The sequence below is a fragment of the Argiope bruennichi genome, chromosome X2, assembly GCF_947563725.1.
Source record: "Argiope bruennichi chromosome X2, qqArgBrue1.1, whole genome shotgun sequence".
Lineage (NCBI taxonomy): Eukaryota > Metazoa > Arthropoda > Arachnida > Araneae > Araneidae > Argiope > Argiope bruennichi.
The window spans coordinates 9,821,637-9,838,822 of NC_079163.1; the positions used below are offsets into that span (position 1 = coordinate 9,821,637).

General features: G+C 30.9%; 1 protein-coding gene across 2 annotated transcripts in view; it reads right to left on the minus strand.

Annotated features, from left to right (window-relative positions):
* The window catches only part of LOC129960210 (7SK snRNA methylphosphate capping enzyme bin3-like), an 83,186-nt gene that overhangs the window by 19,339 nt on the left and 46,661 nt on the right, over positions 1-17,186 (minus strand). The gene's annotated exons all lie outside the window — the stretch shown is intronic.

The following is a 17,186-nucleotide window of genomic DNA, read 5'->3' on the forward strand; positions in this document are numbered from 1 at the left end:
TATTAATACTAAATTCTTTTAAGGAGCAACTTTAACATTTTTGAAGATGCTAATAATTACTTATTTAAAATAGAGTATTAATTATGATTATTATTTGGCAGACAATTCAAATTTGTGAAGAGTTCGATAAAAAATGATTTGATTGATTTCATTTCATATGGCGTCCATCTTATTAGCATAAATTTAATTCACATAGCTTAAAATATTGCTTAATAAAACCTTGGTTTACAACTAGCTTAGCTAAGCGTAAAATATCTTTGAAGTTTAATAACAGTTTTCATTAGTTTCGGCTGTCAAATTTATTTTGTTATAAGATTAATATAATATAAAAATTTGCGCACAATATCAGTTCGGTACATTTCAATTGATATTATCCATATAATTAAAATAATAAGGAAAGTCAATGAATCAATTATCCAGCCTCAACCACTGGTCCGATTTAAGCAATTTTTGTTTCAAATGAAAAAACTTATGTTCCTCTAGATATGTTGTAAATTGTCATTTCGCCTCCTCTCAAAATGAAAAAGCACTATTCCACGATACATTGTCTATTGAGTAAACCCGTGTGACAAAGTTCCCAGTCACAACCATTGTACTGATTTCTGTAATACATTTGCTCACTTTGCAGGTATGTGCAATCCGCAGTAATACACTAATTTTGGTAAAATATATTTTATTAGTCATAACATAAATAAAATATATTTTACTGTTTATAAAAACCATTTAAATATTAAAAACAGATCTATAATAAACAGACAGAGAGAAGTTAAAAAAAATTTTTTTAATCAACGGCAAACAGTTAATTTTCTTACTATTTTCGAACTAAAAGTTGGAGGGGGGGGAAGTAAAATTTAAATTACATAACTTTACTCGTTACACTTCTAGCCAATTCGGAGTTTCCATTCTATAGTAACTTCTATAGTATTGTTTTTCAGATAGTATATAGTATTCTATAGTACATTCTTTAGTATAGTATTCTATAGTACATTCTTTAGTACACTGCGTAAAAAAAGTAGGACACTTAATTTTGTAACAATAACCGAAAAATATTTTATTTTAACTAAACATTTTTATTAGAAACATTTAACAAATATTTCAAAAATACAATTTTAACATCAGAATTATGATGTTCAAACATAAAATATTAATGGCAACAAAAATAGTTTCTCTTTTTTGAAACTTTGTAAATAAAAGTAGAAGGACAACATTATAATGAATGAAAAAAATAGTGACTTTAATAAGGAATGGTCTTCCCATTGGCCTTTATAACTTCAAATATTCTGTTTGGAAGTGAATTGTATAGAGTTTGAATTTCAGTTTGACAAAAATTGGCCCACGAGTCATTCAATGCTTCTCGAAGCTGAGTTTGCGAATCAAATTGCCTTCCATCAGCATAAACTCGACGAACTAGCATTGCCCAGATGTTTTTTCCACTATATTAAGGTCAGGACTTTTGGCTGGCATGGTAAAACATCTACATTATTTGTTAGGAACCAATTTTTGACTCCAGTCGCGGTGTGAATGGAAGCTCCGTCTTGTTGAAACTTCCACTCTTCACCCCCCATATCAGAGGCATAAGGAAGAAGCTCGGAATTCAGCACGTGAATGTAGTCTGTATGTTTTTGCCTACCATTTAAGAAAACCAGACTTGTCCTTCCTCCGTATCCAACAGCCAACCAAACCATTAAACTCCCTCCTCCCATTTGTCGTGTTGAATAGTATTCGTCTTCAGTCCCCAGACAATGCCAGTAGTGCTGATATCGGTCTGGACCGTCTAAGTTAAATTTCTTTTCATCGGAAAATATCACAGAAGTCCATTCTGTAGTCCAGGACATGTGCTCCTTAGCCCACGCTAAACGGTTATCAATGTGAGCTTGTTTCCACTTAGGATGACGTTTCCGTTTTTTGAAAATGAATTTTTAGATCTTTTAATATAGTTGTAAACTGTTTGTTTCATCACATGCTTAAGTCCTGTTTGATTTCTTGCCTTTGAAACACTTCCTTTGTTCTTCTTCAGCACACGAGCACTTTTTCTTTCATCACGTAGTGTTAACTTCTTCGGTCTACCAGTCTTCTTTTTATTTCCATTTTTATAAGGATTTCTGATAAAGTTTGAAAATGCATTGGGGCTCACCTGCAACAATCGAGCAATCTCTCTGACACCTTTACCATCATTTTGATATGCGGAAATGTGCCCTTTTTGCAAATCGTTCAAAGGTATTCCTTTAGGCATTTCTGAGAACGGAGAAACAACGTAACTTTTAAACAAATTAGATTTTTTTTGACAGAAAAGGATAAACAAAGTACAAAATCACTATTTAAATAAAGAACAACTCACTAAATTAAATATATTAGTAAGTGTCCTACTTTTTTTATCGGAAATTATATATACTAATTTTCTTAATAATATTAGTGGTAGATGTTTAATTTTTGCCTATAATGAAAACAAGGGTCATTAAACTAAATCTGCATAAATATCTGGTAGTTAGGAGAAAATAAGAGATATTAATTGGCAAAAAGACACTGTCCTTCTACATTTTTTACACAGTGTATAGTATTCTATAGTACATTCTTTAGTATAGTATTCTATATACATTCTAGAGTATTGTTTTTCAGATCCCACTATTGCGGACATTTAATTTTAGAACTCATTCTAGAAGAAGTCGAGAAATATTCAAACAGATGAAGCTCTTTTTATTTTCTCGTATACGAAGTATAAGAAAAATATTGCAATCATAAAAATCGAGATTTTGATTAACCTACACATTTTAGACGCTCCGAAATACACATATGAAAATTGGCATATGGACTTACGACCAAATTTGAAGATTTTTTCCAATTTTTAAACGAAATCCATTATCAGGAAGTCTGTCTGGCTATTCCAATATAAGTGGATTCGATAATTACAAAGCGTAAAGAACGAGGTTGATAAAATTTGGTATGCAAACTTAGCATCTAAAATAAATTCTAATCAAATTTTGAACCAAATTTATATAAGGATTAACCATCTACATTATCGAATAGCTACAGCTGTAGTTCCGCATAAAATTTTGGTTTCAAAAAGACATACAAATTGCATATTCGCTCCACAGATTCAGTAAAGATACTAGATTCAAGTAAAAAAAAAATGTATATTTCAAAACTATTATTCACCAGCGCCATGCAAGGCCTTTATGGCCTTATCCAAGTTCCACAATGGCAGGGAAGGCGGATAAGACCTTTACTGGAGAACATGCGAGAAATTTTCAGGGAGACCACTCAGGCTAGTTTGGCAAGCATGCTTCGCTTAATTACCCTGAGAGTCTGTATTATATATTACACTAAGTAGTTAATTAAGCATAAGAGACGTCTAAACTTTTTGATTTCGTTTAGCTATAAAACTGCACCTCTGTTAAAACATGAACTTCAACAACTATCGGAAAAAAAAAAAGTATGTTAAAATATAAATGAATTGAATATTACTAAGAATTCTTTAATCGACGTCTTTTTAGGAAAAAATTGTTTTGCAAACACATTCAATTATATGAAATATAAAATCCCCCCCCCCTCCTCCAAAAAAAAAAAACGAGACCACTGCTAATTTTATAGATATTATAGAGGGGGGGGTCTCACAACGTGGCTTGCATGACATTACTCGCAACTCAACATCGTACAAACCATTTGTTGAAAAAAATAAAAATAAAATGCGTAAGTGTTTTTAGCCTGCGATTAAACGGAACTAGCAGTTTCCTCCCATCCAGTGAATACAAAAGGCTTTGCTACTAGATTGCTTTCACTTTTGAGTTTCAAAGCCAGATGAACTATATCATTAGTTTAGTTTTACTAACATCCGGTTTTTAAAGAAGCACTAGGGCTATTTTGGGACGGACCTCGAAATTTTGAATCGCGAACAGATGACGAGGTCGACACCTAAACTGATAGCCTCCTCTTCAAACTTCCACACTACACCAGGGGGAGGACGTATGGCCCCGACGGATTTAACGTGCACCCGACACGCTTCCATGACGTTTCTTCGGTAGAATCGGATCTCGAGCTTGAAACTCTCTGGTTCCAAGCCGAGACTTTATCATCAGGCCACCACTTCCCTTACACTAGACGGGAATAAAATACATTCGCAACAAATTTTAACACTACAAAAGAAAGAACACCATAAAAGAGAAATACCCCACCCGGCATGACTACAAAAGCACGTGCACTTTAGATGACAGAATCAAAAGCCTCCTCGAAAAAAATTAGAATTTCTAACATATTTTCCCGAAAGAAAAAAAAAGCGCAATTTCGAAGCGCTTAGTTATTAAAAAACAAATACAAGTTTAATGCCCAAGAGCTAAGCGTAAATGAACCAGGATAGGGTGAGTAGGCACATTTTAACTTAAAAATTAACTTCACAAGTACTTTTTAAGCACTTTCAAAAGAAAAAACAAGAACCAACGTTAACGCAGTATTTTTGATTATAGAACTATAAATTCGTTGAAATAAATTGCGCAATAACCAAATGTCCCATTTATTACAAACATAAAATACCCTGAATAATTATTGAATATTTTTCACTTAAAATATTACTTCAAATGATTTTTATGCAATCTCCGTTTGAAAAATCTTATTTAAAGGACTTTCATATCTTTATTAAATTACACTAGAGTTAATAATAAGGAAAAAATTATACCGCTGCTTCATTAGTATTCCAATTTCACGAAAAAAAATGAACATAAGCAAACAAATCTAGAATATAAAAATCATGCTAATTTTATTAAATATGTAAATAAAATATTTTTTATAGATCTTTTTTCCAGGCTATTTTAATTCGTTCAAATTTCTCCAATAATTTTTTTCATGCTCATTTCAATTTGTCAGTAGTGTAAAATTTCGAGCTTGTCACATTAGCTTTATATTCACTTCATAAATTTCCATCCGAAGATGTCTAAAAGAAATTATTAAGTAATCATACTTTAAATATTGCACTTAAAATTGAACTTGCACTTTAAATAATGAAATACAGCGTGTTTAAAGAAGGCAAAAGGGGGAAAGGGTCGAAAATCCCCACCCAAGCTTGCGCAATGTTGGGCATAATGAATTTCTACAAGCTAAACTATTGACCAAAATATAAAAATATTCTCCGCCGTTTCCATGAAATTATTCATACAGGAAGATCTCATCTCTAAACCTTATGCGAAATGACTAAGAAAACTAATTTTGTCTACATAAATTTACATTCTTTTAATTCGTATTATTCGTTAGCTTCCATTCAAAAATTCAAATGCAGTTTAAGAAATAAGAATTAATGCGATTTCCCCCATTTCCATAAATAAAATTGCCAATTCTCATTGAGCAATAAAAGGAAACTTGATACTATGCTTAGAGACATTTTACGAAAACGACTTAAAAACCTATTTCGAGAATTTGGAAGACAAGTGGGAGGGGGGCGGTACTGGATACCATACGTGTATTGCAGTTAAAACGGATGTCATGAATACTGGCCTACAAATTGAAATCTTGCGTTATAAGGAATTATTTCCGGTGATTTGACCCACAGGTGAAAGCATCATAGGGTCAGTTACGATAACTAGGAAAGAATTTCGCAGGCATTTTTATTTTTTTTAATTTTTTTCAATTTAAAATGATAGCATGAGATTTAGTAAAGATTAGTTTTTAATGAGCGCATTATCATAATCTGTAAAGTCATTAAGTAATGTCCTCTTTTCCGAAATTATTAATCAGCTTTGCATATAGGAGCACTCCTGATTGAGGTTCCCCATTACGTCAGAGACTATCGGGTAATGTGGAGTTCTAAGCACACTAATGAATATATATTTGATGAGAATATATTTAAAATGACCAGAAATGCTATATATTGCTGGAATTTTATTTTACTGTTTGCTCCAAATTACTTTAACCCATTAACCGCTGGTGTTGCGTTGACGCAACGGTCAATATAAATAAATATAAAAAAAATAACGATTAAACAAATTTTTGAATAAATTACATTTTTATGTTAAAGAATAGCACTGCTAACAAATCAGTGAAAAAATTGACTTAAATAAATTATTTTACACCTAATAATCGATGTTTTACTTTAAGCATTTTTTTGTTCACATTTCCAAACTCGTTTTTTTCTTAGAAAAAATAAAAATTAAAAACAAATTGGGGTTTGGCTGTAAAATACATTAGCCGATTTCACTCTTTGTCAGTACATTCCACAAAGCAGGTGTTTGTGTGGGGAAGGAGGGGAAAGTAAAAATAGGTGTTGCGTTCGCGCAACGTCAGCGGAAAGGGGGTAGACTATTATCTTTCTTGAAATATTTCATTTCAGTACTGTGCGTCTTATTGGTAGCAACTTTTTTATCCTCTATGGTTTAAAATGCATAGAACAAGATATCTTACGTTAGAAGAAGCTTTGGAAAAAATTTTCGAACAAAATTCCGATGACGGAGATGCAGATCAGACCGATATTGTTGTCGTACCTCCAGAAACAGCAGATGCTAGTGATGAAGAAGAAGGTAGTGAAAATATTTTAAATAACGATAATGAAGTTTTACCTAGAGATACTGCAGGGGAAGTTGAAGTTCATGTAAAGAAGAAGTTAAATCCTCCCAAAAGTTCTGCTTAAAAAAAAAAAAAAAAAAAAAAAAAAACCGGAAGAAAGAAGAATTATAATGGACAAGAAAGTAACCTATTGATAGGCCTCAACCAAAAAATGAAGAAAAAGCTTCAATTGATCGTATCAAACAAATCATAGAAAATAAAACTAGTGCAGATATTTTCATTTTTTTTTTATATGAAGAAAACAAAAAGATGCTTGTTGTTCGGTGCAACGACAACTCTGTTGTGACAATAGGGTCAACGTTTGGAAGAATTGAACCACTAAAAAATGTTTCTCGATACTCTAAAAATCAGAAGAAAATATTAGTAGCTCAACCTCACTGAATTGAGCAATATAATCAGAAAATAGGTGGTGTAGATTTGTGTGACAATTTTGTTTCCAATAACAGAATTAGGGTCCATGGCAAAAGATGGTGGTGGCCGATATTTTCAAATTTCATCGATGTTGCACTAACAAATGCTTGGAGAATATCAAGATTTTCTGAAGAAGGAAGTAAAAAGTCACTGTTTAATTTTAGACGAGAGGTTGTGCTTCATCTGTTACAGACGCCCTTGGATAGTGAGATAAATAAGAAAAGATCAGCTACAGGACGTCCGAGCAAATTCAACCTTACAAAACTAATATCCGAAGGACATTTTATTGTTAAGTCTACAGACAGTAGAAGACTACGTTGCAAGTATTGCCACAGCCAAACTATTTATCGCTGCAATGTTTGTGAAGTTGATTTACACCACAATTGTAGTGAAGCATATCATACTTGAGATTTATATCACCTTATTCTTACATAATAAGCTTGTCAACTACATTTATTTGTTAGTTTTTAATAAATTAAAATTTTCCAAGAAGTCTTTTGACTATTTTACACCCTTTAATAAGCTCACAAAAATTTCTAGTTTTTAAAATGTGAAGAAAATGCGGCGTAGTGCTCGGTGATAACGATCAACATTCGTACTTCTTTTCCGCTGACGTTGCGCCAACGCAACACCCTATATTTTTAAAAGAAAGTGCAATTTCCTTATTTTTACATTAAATTACTATTATAAGTGGTCAAAATAATAACTTGTATTGTTTGCATCGAAAACAAATAATGATTGAGTTTTGGCGTTTAATGGGTTAAACTACTGCTTTTCAGAAAACATATGGCCTTATTTCTTGGACTATCGCATATAATTTAATAATGCAATTTCATAGTACTTTACAATCAATCTCCGGTTTTGGAAAAGTTGGGAAATGAAACTTAATAATATTCAGTGATTTCTGTTTTTATAAAGATTAAATTTTCAATTTAGTATAAAAAGTAGAGCTTCCATTCCAAGTAGAATGCACTATCCAGTCTCCAACTCATTTCTCTTTATCAAAAATCTTTCCTGTCATCTCCTTCAACCACAAAATCTAGAAATACAGCTTTTATCTGATTGGTGGAAACTGCAATCAATTGGTGGAACTGTTGGTCATTCGACACCATAAAAATTTCGATTTAGAAAAATTGATGTTACTTAAACCAATCATATCCAATTCACCGCCATTTATTCCATAAATCCTTGTAAATATACGAATAATGAGCCTCCGTTTCAACGTTATCCATATCTACATATTTAACGTTATCAATCAGAGTATCCATATTTGTTGGGAAAAGAAAAAGCAGTCGCGGATGATTTGAAATAAGTAATTTTCACAAAATCTGCAATTTCCATTTATTGTTGATAAAAATCAAAATCATCTTCAGTTTTCTCTATTAGAAATTTTTTCATCTTCCACGTCAGTTTCCTCGTTTTCTTTCGTACTTGACATCAAACTGTTTCGAATTGCTATCAGTAACCAATTTGCAGATTACAAGGTAATTGCTTTAAATATTAGTTTTTAATTTGATTAAACATCAAAGGCGAGACAGAAATGTTGACGCATTACTAGGTTTAAAATAATTTTATATCATAATTATGTCAAATACATAAAATATATACATTATATATATATTACATTAAAAATGTGTTCCCAGTCACCCTGCAATGAAAATTATCGAAGGTAATTGGAAAGACTAACCTGTTTCACGGAAGAAAATCCAAGAATGAGTCGCCATATTCTTCCAGTCCAAGAAATATGCCAATTCTTAATATCCAAAAAATATGCAACTCACCATAACTATAACCGAAGTAGAAAACAAGTAATGAAACTCGCAGAAATTTCGGTTTCATTTTTTTAGAACACAGTTGCTACTAGGGATTGCAATACCGGTATACATGAACACCGAATACCGGTATTTTGAGGCATTTGTACAATTTTATAATACCTGTATTCACAAGTTTAAATGCCGTTTTTTCGGTATTTACTAGAAATTTTTAAAATTGCCTCCACTATATGTTCAGATATCGCCAACATAGCAAAATAGTATACGTTTTTGTTTTTATGTCTTCCTAACGTTTGAAACTGATTAGACTGTGTATACAAAGTTGCATCGTACAATCAAGAGAAGTGATAAGATACTATTTGACAATGGATTGTAACCCCCCCCCCGCGCGCTTTTGCGCTTGCGTTAAGATGGGTTTAATTCGACAAAATAGGGGTGAGAGGAAAGATGAAAGGAGGAGATGTGTGCATTTAGCGATGAAGACTCGTGGTAAACTTTACAGATAATTAGTAATACAGAAGGAAAAAGTTGCTAATGCCCAGTAAAATATTTCAGAGCAATTTTTACTTAATATAAGGGACATAAGCATTAAACTATGAAGAATAAATGAAAAATTAATTTGAGATTTGGAAGAACCCATAAAACAAACAGCGAGAAAAAGATTTTTTATATGAAAGTTAATAGTATAAAATTTAGAAATTTAGCGAATTTATATAGAAATGAAAACAGTTTTAAAATGTGCAAAAAATAGGTCAGTCAACCAACAAAAAGAAGAATGCATATCAAAAGTATTCCAGTAACTTTAGACATTTTTGCAATCTACATGGAAGTATTTAAAGAAAGAAAAATTAAAAAAGAAAATTCACACTTCTCAAAATATAATTATATTATACGTCAAAGAAGTGGAAAGAGTTCTCTTTGGAGAACTACTCGATAGAAAACTGCCGAATAAATCTAAATACTAAATAACTGCATGTTTGAAAATCGGTTCCGTCTGAAGTACAATGCAGCAATCATAACTAGGACTGAATTAAACTTTCTAGAGGCTTTTAAGTAATGCAAGACTTAATTGTCCCTTTTTTCTCGTATCTAATTTTCTACACTAGATATCGTTAACTAAAATTTAATTCCCATTTAAGTAGTTTCATAAGGCAAACCCTGACATACTGAAATAAGATTTTTAAATTATGTGCCAATTTTTGAAGAGCTGGTTTCAATATCCTGCTTAGAAAATAATTCAAAATACATTTTTTAAATTTTATACAAAATTGTAAAAAGTAACGTTTTTAAAATCTATCTAAATTAATTATAAAGCAATATTTTAAAGTACAATAATAGCAATGTAGAACTTGTAAAAATGATTAATTAGAGATAGTGTTTGAATAGCTTTCTAATATTTGAAAGATATTTAATTTTAATTTGATTAAAATTGAATACGCGAAAACATAAGTAATTTTAATTTAAACATAAGTATATTATATTACTTTGAAAATACCACACATAAAAAAAGATGTTAAGGCTTCTAGGTAGTTAACTACTTCACCTATTTAATAATAGTGCCCTGCATACAGTTGCTTAGAAACAAATAATGACGTAGCATGGAAAAAAATGCCTGCTGTTCAGTTAAGCTTTAGAAACTCATTTTGTAATCAGTTTACTGATAAAAGTAACAAAAAAAAAATCAAGTCTTCATGAATATATCTAATAATACTTTTCATCTAAACAAGGAAACTAAATTGTTCGATTAAATTAATATTTTCTTTTGTAGATCCAAATAAAAATAAATAACAGTTTAAATTGTATAAATAGTTAAATACTTTAAAAATTACTGATGGATGAAAGGCCTAATTTCATTGCAATAGAAAAATATACAAACCAACTCCAGAAATGGAAATGAAAGAACCTGAAAAAAAAAATACAAACAAACAAAAATCAATGAGAGATCATCTAAGATGCAATAAAAAAATTTACCATAGTCAGCCTTCCGTTTTGGAGTAGTCAGATTGAATGTTGGTATCTCCGCCTCTTGTACTTGTAGTCATATACGAAGATGAGAAATTGACGATATGTGAAGGAAATCATAATCTAAACTATGAGAGATAACCGTAGGTACTTGTAATCCTTATGAGGATCTATGTAGGAAAGTCACTTTGTGATCACCTAAAGACCCTAGAACTGCCTAGAACTCTCTATCATTCTTTAAGCTCCCTTTGTAAGCAATACATTAGATACGATTAATTCTTCTCTACTGCAGTTCTAAAACGTTAATATTGCCAACTTTACCCCTCCTAAATCATTTTGACTAATAGCATGAAAGCTAACCCCAGCCTCGATCACAACTATCTAAAAACGATGAATTAAATTATAATAATATCGGATTATAATTTAATTCATCGTTAGAAATTTAATTATCGCAAGAAATAGCAGTGAAGGAATAAATCGACCATTTGACCTACAGTGACAAAACCTAGCATATATATACTTTGTGGGAGGGTGGGAGGCATAATGTGCACCAGTGAGAATTTTAGAAATTTTAATTAGTTTTAAATAACTAAAAATTAGGCAGTATTGAGTTTTTTTTTCTGTAATTACTTTCGAAAACATGATCGCAAAAAAACGATTTTATCATCATCTTAAAATTTTAAAAAATTATCTTTTCAGCTACACCATTTTTTGCGGAATAATTTCAGTTTTTAAATTTTTTTTAAAGCGCATTTTGTAACAATATCTTTCACTGCTGAAGTAGAACTCAAACTGTTTTCATTGTTGCAACTAATATTTCATCCTAGTTTTTTCCTTCTCCCCCCCATTATTAATGATCAAGATTAAAGATTCAGCTTATTTTCCCCCGTTATGTAGATATTAGAATAAGAGTGTTTTTAAAGAAATTTTTGAAATTGTGTTGTAGTTGCAATTAAAGTTAGAATTAATTATAAGAATCAAGCAATGGTGAAAAATCTGGGTAAGTGTGCCCATTTTTAAACATCACAGCTGTTCTGTGACATAATTAAAATACGAGGATACAGAAAGGAAATTTGAGAAATTTATAGCACAATGAAAAGAGCAATGCGAAGCTTTTCAAATATTAGGAGTTGTATTTTAAGTTTAAAAATATTTTGCAGAAAAAGTCATTAACGCCCAGTGGCAAAAATATTTAATTAATTTTTAGCAACTTACAATCGCAATAGTTAAATGATAATTGAGAAATACAGACATAGCTGAAACAAAATGCTATTGCAATACTTTCTATTTAAATGTTTTTATCATACAAACGAAAATTAGCAAGGTTATCGAAAATCACACTTATTTGGAGAAGTTCTAATCAATCAATATACTAAGAAGGTTTTTTAAAATTTATTATTGCAATATATAAATAAAATCGCGATATATTGAAATATCGATTTACCCAAGATGATATATCGTAATGATAAAATTCGGTTATCGTCCAGACCAAGTCATCGTGGCTTCAATTGGTTAGCCAGTTGGTGCACAGAAAATGATAAATTTGATTATATAAACCTTAGCTGTATTTAAATGCCGTTTGAAAATAGAAAATAAGTACTAAATGCCGCCCAGTCCCACCTTTGATATGCAATAGATAATGGCATAAATACGCCCTCTGCGAGTAAAACAAAAAACCTGGCTTTAAAATTGTTCCGAAGAAACAACTATATTTCGCAAAAAGTTACTAGACTAATTAATAAATCACGAGGACACTGGCAAATCTCTCTTCCACTTTACAACAGTACTCCGAGGTATTAATACCGTTTAAAAGCTAATACGCTCCAATCAAATGACAACAACAAACATCAACAGAGAAAATTTGTAGTTTAAACAAAATGCACTGTAGAAGAACCCTGTTTATCTCGTGACAAGGCAGTGCAAGAGACATTATCGGAAATCAAGAGAAGCTGGATAAGAATCGCCGTTACACCCACTACATTCATCTGAGCCATCACTTGCTGAACATCTGCTTCGCTCATTACAGAGTCATTTAAAGTTTATATGATGTCGAAATAGTTATCGAGATTTATAGTCTAAAGCTTAAATTTTAACGTAGTACCAAAATAGCTAAGAAGTCAATAAAATCGTTATGGAAAATAATTGGTGATATTTTTAATAAGAATATTAAAATTGCTTGCCCTTATATTAAAAGAGCGAGAACTTTTATATAAAAGTATTGTATAAGCACAACCTTCATTTGTATTCGGCATGTATCCCATTAAGGCTTTCAAAATTTTTTCCCCCTTTTCTTTTCTCCAGGGGTATAAAAGAGGGCATATACTTAAAATTGACAGCAAAATAAAAGTATGGCAGCAATATACACTAAACATAAAAAATTGAATACATTAATTCCTTAAATTTTAATGCAGTAGCTTAAATCACAATGTATCTATTTTTTTTTATAAATTAGGAAGAAAATGCACTAACTAACAAAACTACTTTTTGTTACTTTGAAAATTAACATTTACAATTCCAGTTTTAAAAATCCCTGAACTATATTTGCCAATCAATCAGTGCTAGATAAAAGAATCAATTTTGAATTCTGCCACGGCAGAAATTTATTTTGTATGCATTTAAATTAGCTACGTTCGATTTTTTGTTATCATTTTGCAACTTAACAAGCATAAAAAAAATCTCTGTATTATTATTATTATAGAGATAAAAGATTAAATAATAAGTTTTTTTTCCCATACGATTAAAATAATAAAGTACTGAAAACCTAAAAATATTAATAAAAGCATTTCGATTTTGGAGAGATTTAAATAGTTTAGCTAGCATAAAATCTCACATTGCTGCAAATTTCGAATGCATATATTTCACTAGTATGCGGCAATAATGAATCACAAATTGCCTACATAAATAAAAATAGAAAAAATCCAATTATAATAAAAATTATACTCGAAAAGTCAGATGATTTAAACAATTGATTACGAAAAAGCTTTAGTTTTTATTTTTTTCTTTCCATACTTTTTAAACAATGGAAAACCAGCAGAAAAACAAATTTAACTAATACATCTTAATATAGAAATATGCCTGTTTGCAAAAATGATATATTAAATACAATACTGATTTACACAAGTTTAATACGAAAAAAAACAAAAAAAACCGCGCAATATCTAAAAACAAGCCTAATGAAAATGACTCATTTCAGGAAAAACTTTTACCCTCCATAATGCATATTCGGATTTCAGTGAGTTTAAAAATCTACTTGCATAAAATTTACATTAATGCTTACTTTATTTTAAATAGACTTACTCAAACTTATATGTAGGGTATAATTCTTAAGACATTTTAATTGAAAATAGTCGATACTTATTACCACGAATGAGTTTTAATTTCTATGGTCAAATATTTTAAGGGGGCAGTGGACTATCAGACACTTTTGGGAATTATTTAGTTAGGGTTATAAAAATTCTAATTCTTAAATTTTAAATATATAAATTTTTGATGCATATGTATTGAAATATAAGTGCGTCAAATTTCTTTAACATTTTAAAATCGAAATATAATATTTTTAAAAAATTAAAAATATATATATAATTTTTAAAAATTTCAAAATATTGCAGGCGATTTAATTTTTAATTTTTTTTATTGTTCAGTGTAAATTTAGTTGGAACAAAACTACGCATGATTTTGTATTCCAATTAAATGCTAATTTTTTTAGGAATATTTTTATGCACACTTACTGAATTTTTATAGGAATTTTATATTTTTCTGAACTAAAATCGATTTTTAACAAGCTAAAAAAAACTATAAACATAAAATGCATACCCTATTTACTTTTAATGTTAGACCGAAATCTTTATTATCAATTTCACTTCATTTCTTCAAAAATTAAGACACCTAGAACATTTTAAATATATTTAAATCTAATTACAATATCATTTTGAAAAATCTCATTAAGATGTACTTTTTTTCATCTTAACCCTTCAGATATTTATTTTATTGAATAACATTTTATAATGCTATTTTAGTTGAATATAAATATATTTTGGTGATGTAACAAAAATAAAATTGCACATTTTCGTACGTTTTTGCTTATTTCAAAGTCCACTGTCTCGTTAAAAGATTGTATGAAGAAATACAAAAGATGCGTCATACTTCATTTAAAAGAATTTTAAAGAAACGAAGGCATGAAGAAGGGTTTAGTGGTTTACACGCTTATAAAATAACTTGAAAATATTGCATACATGATAAAATATTCTTTAAAATCAAATATAACACATGGAATACCTGAAAATTTTAAAAATGATTACTTAATCAAGGGAAAAAAATCTTTTTCATGTTTCAAACTGCAGAAAAGAATCATTTCAGCTGTCAAAACTGTTAAAAATAGGAAAAACTAACATGTTAGAGAAAATTACATATGCTTGGTTAATCGACACAGTTGAAAATTTGTATTTATCCCACAACTGTTTATTAATATATTCAAAAATCTAAAACCTATATTCTTGGCTGCAAGGTAGTGTACTAGTTTTGGCAATTCTTCAACACTGATTTCTTTCTAATGAATCAATAAATTGGCGCAAGAGCATGAATCAAATTCTTAAATATAAATCCGCAGCCGTACAGATATCATTAGCAAAAATGCAAACCTATGCATTTACCCAATAACACATACCCTCTTGTATATATATATCCATCAATATATCAGGCAACGCATCATTCCTCCCTTTTAAAACAGGCACTCCTATAAAAAAAAAGGGGGGGAGATATGAAACAATTTAGGACATCTCTTAAGTAAACTATTGCTAGCATTGTTCCCCTTTCATGCTTTTAAAAATGTAACTTTTTGGTAGCACTTGAATACGACATTGAAAAATGTTTTGAATAAAAATGTTTTTGCGATGAATAAAGTAAATATAAGTAACACCTAATTTTACGAGTTTGTTACGATATGGGGAAAAAAAAAAAAAAAAACAGTTTCATATTCCAGAGCAACATTCAATATTAAGTTGCAAAGATAATGATTAATGTTGGTACAATTTTCCAAGGAATTTTTAAAGAAAATTTACGATTAATTAAAAAGAAAATAGATCTGAAAATTCAGAGTGCAAAGAAATGCGACAGTTGATAGCCCAAAACCAGAGAAAATACTGCAATAATCAATGGAGAATAGGAAATGTTACAAACTGAATGCATATTAATACACTGGTGGACAGTTGCCAAGTACGGATCACAAAACGGCTGTATTGTATATAAAAAAAAAGCGTGGTTGGATACAAATTGAGATTAAATACTGCCTAAATGCTAGGGTATAACAATAATTATAATTTATATTGCTCTGAAATGTAGAAGGGTTTGAAAAGTGTCGGAAGACAAAATGTTCATTTGAGTTGAATACGTAAAAGTGGAAAAAAAGAATTTTCATTTGCAGATATTCTGGCGGAAGATGTCAATATAAGATATAGCCATCATGGAGGAGGATGAAAATTTCCACACGTCATGGCATGCTTTGCACAACATTATCCAGCAGCTGTTAAGGTAATTTATCTCATTCTTCTGTCAGTGCACGGATGAGTCTTTCGTTCATTGGAGTGCACTATGTACCAGCAAGACTTCTACCAAAATATTCAGATATTTTTTTTTTAAATCGTATTCAGATCTGGAGAACCGAGCTGGCCATTCGACACGTTGAATATCTTCGCTCTCTAGACGCTCCTGGACAGCGACTGTTCGACAACATACTGCGTTGTCGTTTATGAATGTATGACATGAAATGTATTAGGGACAGCACCACAGAACATGCGAACATGAGGCATAAGAACATCATTAATCTATCGTTCGTCAGTCAAAGTCCCATTTGAAAGCACATCAAGGAATGTATGATCACTGAGCATGATGCCAGCCCTTACTATGACACTACATGCAAGATATCGATACCTTTCCTGTATGCTTAACGGATTATATGCAGTACCATTTCTTCCAGCAGATGAGTTGTCGTAGACCGTCAGACAAAAGAATGGGCTTATTTTCATCTGAGAAGAGTAAGCAAGCCCAGTCCTATTCCTTCCAATTGTGATGCTGACGACACCAATGTAAACGGGTGGTGTGGTGACGTCTGGGTAATGGAATGGACACAGCAAGGCAGCAGGTGTACAGCCCTTGTTGCAAATGTCTGAACACAGTTTTTAGGTAAATCCATTTGCCAGCAATAAGAAATCTATTTGCTACATGACTAGCCGTACTGTGGCAGTTTCTTTTTGTCGATATCACTATATACCTATCATCTGCAGGCGTCGTACTGCTAACATCACCTCTCCCGTGACGTTTCTTACATATTCCATTTGCTTGAAATGATTTCCAAATGACTGCGACTGATGTTGCCAGGGGATTTGACATCTAATTTTTCGCCTTTCTTCTATCTTGCCAACAATAAGCGTAAAATCAAAGTGATATCGGGAAGACATACCGAATATTGCAAGTTTATCAATTGATTTTTTCCCGTTAAACTCT